The sequence below is a fragment of the Anneissia japonica genome, unplaced genomic scaffold (genome assembly GCF_011630105.1).
Source record: "Anneissia japonica isolate Jap-2015-1 unplaced genomic scaffold, ASM1163010v1 scaffold2223_len56047_cov118, whole genome shotgun sequence".
Classification (NCBI taxonomy): domain Eukaryota; kingdom Metazoa; phylum Echinodermata; class Crinoidea; order Comatulida; family Comatulidae; genus Anneissia; species Anneissia japonica.
In genome coordinates, this window is record NW_022689194.1 from 31737 (window position 1) to 38087 (window position 6351).

Genomic DNA, 6351 nt, shown 5'->3' on the forward strand with positions numbered 1-6351 from the left:
GATATAGTGTCCCTATATTTCTACTCTTAATATACATATGTATACTATAAATGTCAACAAAATGGGTTTCGTTCATTTTTAAAGAAAATTTTCCATTGAGGTAAATTTGAAACGTGCATGTTTTCAACAGTTTTAGTCGTAGACTCCTCTCTACGACAAGTGGTTGCCAAGATATAGTGTCCCTATATTTCCACTCTTAATTTGTATATTTTAGCTAATTTACATTTTAAAAATTAATGACTTGATTCAGCATTCTCCAAAGTGTATATTTGACATTCCAGCAGGAAAAAAACTAAAAGAGTCATAAAATTTCCACTGAATGCTTTTTCTTTTATATATAAAGTTCAGGAATAATGAATGTATACTCGACTCTCTGAAGCTTTTCGCTTTACTGTTCTTATCTAGTTTAAGTCCTACTTGCAGGAGAGAAAATGTAAGGTTAAGATTTGTTGCAGAACTTCTGATGATAGAATTCTTAGCTATGGCTTGTCCTAGGTTTCTTGTGTCGGTTCTCAATTATTATCTTATTATGTACGCCGGACTTTTCTGATGCTGTTAGTCGTCATGTTGGTATTCAGTTTCATATATATGCTCATGATCTTTAAATGATTCGATCTCAATAATCAAATTCATATGACAAGAATCCTCACCAGTCTCTCAATCTGTGTTCAGTTTTGGATGTTCACTGTTGTATGCAGTGCATTAACGATAACAAGACAGAGTTATTCAATTGCGGCGAGTTGTGCTCATTTGAGTAAACTATCAAACGTTGAGTAATTTAACCTCATTCATTCAATAATTTTGTTGTCATTGTATAACATTAAAAATACAGTGAAATTGAGTAATTTCTAAATTAGAACATCTCAGAAAGTAAGAAATCTTTGACAGTAGACTGACTATGACATCTCCACCTGCCAGTCTGTTAATTATTACCTTAGAAATATATCACACATCCACAAATAATTATATCGATGAATCTACTAGTCACCATATAATCAGGTATCTTGTTATCTCACGACTTAATTATGTTAACTCACTTTGATAGTAATTGTTATTGTCGTGATGGAATAGACTAACTGGATTTGCGTCAGATGAATCATGTATAAGTGTAATTTTGCCCTACCTGACGTAGAAATGTACTGAATACGTTGTTTTCGGGTGGGACTCGATCCCACGATCTCCAGATCACTAGCCTGGCATCATACCTCTAGACCACCGAGCTTGCACCTTATGGTCAGGGTTGAATTCGAGTTCAAGTAAGCAGCGGTTACTGCAGTGTTGATAGTAATTGTTATTGTCGTGGTGGAATAAACAATAACTGGATTTGCGTCAGGAGAAACATGTATAGGTGTAATTTTGCCCTACCTGACGTGGCAATGTACTGAATGCTGAGTACGTTTGAAAACAATTGCGAAAAAAAATCGCAAGTTGTTCTCGGGTGGGACTCGAACCCTCGACCTTCAGATCAATAGCCTAGCATCATACTTGTATACCACCGAGCTTGCGCCTGATGGCCAGGGTTAAAATTTGAGTCCAAGCAGCGGTTACTGCAGTGTTGATAGTAATTGTTATTGTCGTGATGGAATAGACAATAACTGGATTTGCGTCAGGAGAAACATGCATAGTTGTAATTTTGCCCTACCTGACGTGGCAATATACTGAATACTTAGTAAGTTTGAAAATAATTGCCAAAAAAAAAATCGCAAGTTGTTCGGGTGGGACTCGAACCCATGTTCTCCAGACCACTAGCTTGGCATCATACCTCTAAAACACAGAGTTTGCGCCTGATGGACAGGGTTGAACTCACTTTATTACAGTTTAAGCCAAAGATATCCGATGTCTACAGTTACTTCAGAGCAGAGCAGAGTTCATTTTTATATAATATTTCTCGAATTCTAAACTGTATTTAAGTGTCATGAATATCATGCTTTATAATATTTAAGCTTATACATATTATTATATTCCTACATCAATTTTCTATTCATCAATTGTTTAAATTATATAGGACCTTATATAAATATTACTGTACTTCATTTCTTGTTTCATTATTGAGTTAAGCTGGCCTAATATCACCCAAAAGAAGAAAAAGGAAAGGAAAAAAGAAAACCACCCCTGGTGTAAGATCTCTCAAGTTTCCTCACTTTATCGTTGATAAAGATAGCAGGAGCTATCGAAATATCCGTTTGATTTTGCTATGCTAAGTCAAATTTCCATGATTGTACACTGTTTTTTCATTGTTTTTACATTGTATATAATAATAATATATATATATGTATATATATATACATATATACATACATATATATATATATATATATATATATATATAAAATAAGTAGACAAAAAGGAAATAGAAGTTCACTATTTTAAAGTATAATTTTTTTAATATAAAAAAGAAAGAAAACAATGTGTCCAATTGTAAGCAAGTTCCATTGTAACCTTAAAGAGAGAAGCAGGTGCTACCGAAAATTTGTTTTCTTCTTTAAATAAAATGTATGCTTTAAAGTAGTATTATTGTCTATTTTTTTAACAGGGTCGCCTTCAAATGTTGCGAATGAACTGATGTTACCTGATTGCAAAGCAGATTTACCAACTCCACCCAGTGATGGGTTTTGGATAAAAAACATTTGGACTTCCCTACAATGCAAATCAAAGCAATGGTCGAAGGAAGAGATTAAGCAGTGCCTGAAGGGAAAGCAGGTCTACTTCATGGGGGATTCGACGACAAGACAGTGGAATGCAGGCCTATTAGCACTTCTCGGTCTCAGTGGAAGTAGTTTTACCAAAAGTCCTAATGCAAAATTAACATATCACACTAGTGATGTACTTAATTTGACTTATTATTTCCAGTTCCAGCACTTGTAATTACATAATTGTTACTAGTCCTTGGGCTCATTACAGTCAATGGGTGAAGGAAGATTACATTGAAAGACTATATCTCTTACGGGACACAATTTTGAGATTAAGGGAGCGTTGTCCTAATACAATGTTTGTCTTCAAAACTCCAAAACCTCGAAATCACAACACTGGCACTTCGCTTCTATATACTGGTGACAGATTGCTTTATGATATCCGAGAGTTTTTCTTGAAGATATTTTCCGGTTTAGGCATACATATTATCGACGTATGGGATATGAATTTAGCATATCCACTTCCTAATACCGTACACATGCCGATGGAAGTCATCTATCAAGAACTGCAGATGTTTTTATCCCACGTTTGTAAATCGTAATAATATGCGATCATGAGTAAGAGAAATTTATGTTATGTTTTAAAATGTATACGTCGATATATTTTCATTTGTTTTAACTTTAGTGTAGCTATAAATTAGACACAAGCACTACACAACTCTTCGAGATACGAAGATGATAAAAAAATTGGTTGTGGTCAATGAAATTTATTAGGGGTTATTAGGTAGGCCTAAACTCATTGTAGACACTTGTTTAATAGCTTAAAATGTATCGTAACCTATGGAAAGCCAAATCCGCCAAAAATACATTAGCCAACCCATACAAGCTAAACCCAAAACCATCCAATACAAAGTCAAACGTAAGTTGAACAAACCATTCAAAGGAAAACCATCTCATCTAATCAAAAACCAAACCATTCATTCAAAAACGAATTCATCCATTATAAAGCCAAAACATTCATCCCAAATCCAAATGTATGTTGTCCAAATCATTTAATTCAAAAACAAATCACCCAATGAAACACAAAATCATCCAAGCAGAAAGCAAATCATCTAATCAAAGGCTAAACCACTCAGTCTAAACTCAAAACATTTATGCATAATCGAACAAACGTTTTTTAAGCAATCTAATAAAAAGTCAATGAATACTTTAGTGTTCGAACATGGATAAAAATGATCCACTGTAGTGATAAATAAACCACAGCGAAGTAAACTGATCCAATGTGTTGTGAAGTCGTTTGACAAGTTGTGAAATCATTCGTTGTAAAGTGAAGCCATTCGGTCTAATATTTCGTTTCGTTTCTGTATGATAACAGTTTACTTGATTCTAATCATCATGGGTTTGTGAAACATAAATCCTGTGTAACTCAGTTGAACAACACACCTATAGTTGGGCTAAAACTCTTGACAAACGTAACCCTGCTGCCCAAATTGATGTTGCGTTCTTAGACATGAGTAAGGCTTTTGATGAAAATGCCTCACGATATTTCAATGAAGAAAATAGCATTGCAATTCAATTTCCGTGGGCCTTTATGGCATTGGATTGCATCATATTTGACTGGACGGTCACAGAGAGTACTGTGTGGTGGGACATTTTCTAAGTGGATGTCTGTTACATCAGGAGTACCACAAGGTAGTTGTTTAGGACCTCTCTTATATTTAATTTATTTGTGAATGATTTGCGCTCTAATGTTATTTCTAATTATGCATTGTTTGCTGATGACGTTTTATTGTTTAAATCTATTGTTAATATTGAGGATACTGTTTCCTTTCAAAGAGATCTTAAAAATCTCTGTGATTGGTCTGTCAAAAATAAGATGACTGTTGGGCCAAATTAACCATACACACGTCAATGCAGTTTCACAATCTTTTGATTCTCTTTGTCTCTTCTTTGAGCATACAGAGTCACAGTAACTGGGCAGTAACTGTTCTACTATAACTGCTATAACTGATTGACTGCAATAAATAAAATAGATAAGCCGTACTAGTCTAATATATAATAGAAAACTAGATCTGAACTCGTCACTGAGACGAGTTCGGGTGATCCGCAAGATACAGCATTGAAAACTTGAACGTTTACATCTTGAAATAGAAAATAACCGACATTTTTTCAAAAGCGTAATGATTCTTTTCTGCAGATCAGCAGTGACGAGTTACATACAGTTTATATTGCTTATGGACGTTATATGGCGCTAGACTAAAGAAAATGTGAAAAGTTCAAAATGAACTGAGAAGGTGCAGCTAATTATAAATAATAAGAATGATATTGACTTATTTTCACTGTGAAAATCAAGATGCGCAAATTTATTTATACCTTCGATGCATGCGTACGGCTCTGTTATTAGTTGTACAATTACTATAAATAATGTAATCATTTAATTTTACTGTGTAAGGAAGTCATAATATGTTAAATTCGTAATCTGTTGTCTCGGTTGTTTGTAATGGTGTTCGTCGATTTTTTTTTTATCTAGTTCAAAATCTGTCATTGTATTGAATCATCTATTAAATAAGAAAAAAATACGTGAAAGTTTGTTATAATGTAATTTTTTTTCTTTTATAACTTTTTACGTGACTGTGTTATTTGCCGCTCAGTTAATACTGAATGTGTTTTATAAATATTATGGTTATGGCTTTCAATTTATCAGTATGTGTATTTTTTCTTTCACGCTCGTTACTTTTATGAAGCATTTCGATTTGTTTCCAATGATGCTAATCAATGTTTTATGAAGTGCACGATTTTTCATTTTATCGATACATTAGATGTAAAATAACTGCGAGAAAATACAGGATGCTATAGTGAAACTTTTGATTTGTTTTTTTTTTCTTTTCTAACCTCTGACGTGAATGTTCTGTGGTGGGATGAAATTTTTACGCGCGGTTAATGGTCCTTTAGTTTCATAATCATTATGGCTATGGTTAGTTGTTACAGCCATGTACTTAGAGACGATTTTTAGTGGAGACGGTGCAAAATAGAATTCATTTCTAAATTCCGGGGGTGGGGGATGAGATAATAGTGGACGGGGTTGTCAATTGCCCATTATGTCGGTCAAATTTCTTAAATTTGGCCTTATTAAAATTGGGCTGGCAGTAGAAAATAAAAAGGCACGGCCAAACTATATTGCGAGAAAAAAGAGTAATCACTAAATATTGAGTAGGCTTTTCATTGATTTACGGTTAATAGTTTATCGTTGCAGCTCCCAATGCAATGATAATTTGGTGGAATTATGGGTTATATTTTCTAATGTTGTTAACATGACAAAATTTCGGCAGATATTTTGAAAAAAAAAAGAAGTTTGGCCGAATTTCGCCGTATGATGGCGTTTGTTTGGCCGTGAAGGTTCTTGAGTTTCTGGCAAACTTGATATTGGAATGTAGGTCGTCACCTTTTGAGGTTCATTTTTTTGCTGATGCATTCAGTATTTATCCTCTTGCGTTGTGTAGATAGATATTGGTTTCATGATGGCGAAAGCAAGTTGCAAAATTTATATTGCGGAAAAATTCGAAGAAAGGAAGATGAGGGGTTCGGAAAAAAATTCAGAAATACCGGAAACGTGCTCTAATTTAGTCAAAACACGATTTTGAGCAAATTTAATTTTTCGCGTACGTGCGTTTCATTAGCCTGTCAGTTGGTAATGTCACACAAAATTTCCCATCATATAACA

The 6351-nt window shown here is 34.0% G+C and overlaps 1 pseudogene; it reads left to right on the top strand.

Moving 5' to 3' along the window:
* Positions 1-4655, top strand: part of LOC117124577 — a 30630-nt pseudogene extending 25975 nt beyond the window's left edge.
* The last annotated feature ends 1696 nt before the right edge of the window (positions 4656-6351 follow it).